Consider the following 3,061-nt stretch of genomic DNA (forward strand, 5'->3'; position numbering starts at 1 on the left):
CGTGTCCTGCAGGCGACGGGCGGAGGAGCGTGGGCGGCGGGCCTCGGCCCTGGGCTGGCCTGGTGCCGGGCTCTGGGAGCTGGTCCAGGTGGGCGGGCCTGCAGCTGGCCCCAGCTAGGAGGCCGGGTGGCGGGGGGCGTGGCCGGGCGCCGCCCTCTCGCGCCTGCGCCACCTCCCCTCCACTGAGAGCTTCCACCACTCGTTTGGCTGTCAGGCGCGGTGGCCAAGTGGTAAGGCGTCGGTCTCGTAAACCGAAGATCGCGGGTTCGAACCCCGTCCGTGCCTTGACCTGAGGCTGGGGAGTGGACGTGAGGATCCGGCTGTCCTCACGTACGTTGCTCTTCCTCTCCCCTCCACGTGGCATTTTTTTCCTTTTCGAATCCTGGAGTCCATCGGGCCCTCCTCTATCTCAAGCCCCGAGGTTGGGTGCACCCTCCTGCTCCGGACCAATGAGCCGGCGATCCGGGCTTAATCCTCCCGAGATGTGGGGCCCGCCCTGCGTTTGCCGGAGAGTTGGTCCCCAGCAGTGCCGCTTCGCTTGCCGGGCTCGCGCTTCCTCTCTCCCCAGCCGCACTGTGCAGGGTGGGAACCGTGTTCACTTTGTCGCCGACCCGGACATTGAGGCCCAAGGGATGGACTTGCATTTGGCTTGGTGCCACCAGCGAGGAACCACGGCTCCTGCCAGTGTTGTGGGCGGGGCAACTTTCCCGAGAGGGCGCTAGAGTTTCTGGAGCGGCGGTGTCTGGACTGTTCTGGGGAAGATGAGTTGTGCAGACAGGGCTTCCCGAGCCTGCCTTCTTTTCTACGAAGCCAACCATCTCGCACGGCTGGTGGGTGCTTGTCCCTTCCCCAGCCCTCTGAGCCTGGCCTCCAGACAGGACATTCCCCAAGCCATCTCCAGAAAACACAGGCGGATGAACACCAAGAGCCCGCCCGCCTGCTCTCGCGCTGTGATGCCCTGCAGTGCCTCGGGACCCCTCCAACAGGAAAACCACCAAATGTGTTCCTTGGACCCTGACCTCCAAACCGTGAGCTGCATAAATCCCTATTTTTATTTATTTAAACAAATCAATAAACAGCCTTATTTAATAGAACGTGATGTCGGGTGCCTCCCATTCCTGGACCCTCTTTTTGATACACCCAGTCTGTTCCTCCCCTCCTCAGTTGAAAGCCTCAGAGTACTCACTTTTGAACCTGCTGCTTCAGAGTCTCATGAATGAAACTTCACCTCCCTCCTGCACCCCATACTTCTCTTACTGTGATGCTCCCAAAGCAAATTACATTTCCAAGGTCCGTGGGGAGCTTTGGGTAGATTGAATGTCCGCAGAATCTGAGGTTATCAGAGAACTTGACCTTTCCCCAGCTCCATCATGATTTTTTTTTAGAGAGGTTTCTGCTATAGGGCACACATGCTTCCAAGAAAGCAAGAAATCGCCCCCCACCCCGGGAGATGACCACGCCATAACCCCTTCTCCTCCATTGTCCTCTTGGGATCTTGCACACGCACACACAGGCGCCTGGTGTGAGTTTCAGATGACAAAGTCCCGGACTCAAACGTCAGTGGAGTTTGAGTACAGCAACAACCATTATGCCATCTGCTGGTCCCATGAAATTATTACTAAATGCAAATCGAGGTCCCTTCTGACAAATACCTTCACCTTGCCAAAGTCTAGATATTTAGTGACAGGAGAGAGGAAGGTGCTGCCCTACCGGGTGTTGTGTTGCATCCTGTCACAGTGAACTCACAGTGAACAAGGTTTGCAGCTGGAGCTGGAGCAGAGAAATCCCCAGCAGAAGGAGAGTTGAGCCAAGCCAAAGTCAATGAAAGAGGTACCAGTTACAGAGAAAGTCAATGCACAGGTGTTGGGAAACGGGGGTCCCCAAAGGTAAAGGGCCAGAGGCAGGGGTCAAGTATGGATCGCAAGTCAAGGTCAGTGGCAGGAGACAGAAGTGAAGGCAAGTCAGATGCAGGACCAGAGTGAGCCTGAGAACAGAGAACTCGTCAATGACCTTGAAAGCCAGTGGGCATTTTTACCATGGGGCTGCAGGCAAGGCCTTGGCTTAAAGGGTGAGGGCAGAAGTGAGGGCAGGGGCAAAGGGCAGGTAATGCTAAGTTCATCATGTAGCCTGCATTAGATCACGTACATTCCCCGGACTTGAACTTCCTTAGTTACCAAAGTCTGAGTTAAAAGAGATTATTTTTTTAAATAATTATTTTATTTAACTTTATTTATTTATGTATTTGAATTTGACCAGAGAGGGACAGAGCGAGAGCTAGAGAGAGAGAGAGAGAGAAAGCAAGCCTCCAGGTCTAGAACTCGAACCACGGTCAACCATGTGGGAGTCCAGTGCCCTTAACCACCATGCCACCTGCCGACCCTTAAAAGGGAGTTTTTAAAAAATGAATTATTTATTTTATTTTATTATCATTGTTGTTGTTTCAGAGAGGTTTTTGTTATAGGGCACCTGTGTTTACCAGAGAGACAAAAAGTGAGAAATCACCTCCTGGGGGGATGACCGTGCAGCAATTCCTTCTCCATTCTCCTTTCGGGGTTTGGGGCACACATGCACATGCCCCGGTGTGAGTTTTAAGCTAGTGGATCTGAGACTCAAGCCACAGCCAACCAACTATGTGGGAGTCCAGCGACTTAACTGCTATGCCATCTGCTGGTCCTATATTATCTTTGAATTTGCTATAGGGCCTGTGTTCTCACCAGTCAGCTATGTGGGAGCCAATGTCTTTAACCACTGAGCCATGTGGCTGGCCCACCCTCTACTGGTATAGTCATTACTCCCTTGAATTATTTTTTCTTTCTTTCTTTCTTTCTTTTTTTTTTTTTTGCTATAGGGCATGTGTGCTTGCCAGAAAAACAGAGAGAGACAGAAAGCAAGAAATCACCTCCCAGGGGGGATGGCCACGCCACAATCCCTCCTCCTCCATTCTCCTCTCGGGATCTGGGGCACTCACACACACACACCTGGTGTGAGTTTAAGCCACCGGGTCCAGGACTCGAGTCGCTATAGACTACTACATGGGAGTCCAGTGACATAGCCATTACAC

General features: G+C 52.9%; 1 non-coding gene across 1 annotated transcript; it reads left to right on the forward strand.

The window, feature by feature from the left end:
* Positions 1-213: 213 nt before the first annotated feature.
* TRNAT-CGU (transfer RNA threonine (anticodon CGU)) lies at positions 214-285 on the forward strand. The gene has a single exon. It is a non-coding gene; the product is annotated as a tRNA-Thr (tRNA).
* The last annotated feature ends 2,776 nt before the right edge of the window (positions 286-3,061 follow it).

The sequence above is a fragment of the Tupaia chinensis genome, unplaced genomic scaffold, assembly GCF_000334495.1.
Source record: "Tupaia chinensis unplaced genomic scaffold, TupChi_1.0 Scaffold000407_1, whole genome shotgun sequence".
Taxonomy (NCBI): Eukaryota; Metazoa; Chordata; class Mammalia; order Scandentia; family Tupaiidae; genus Tupaia; species Tupaia belangeri.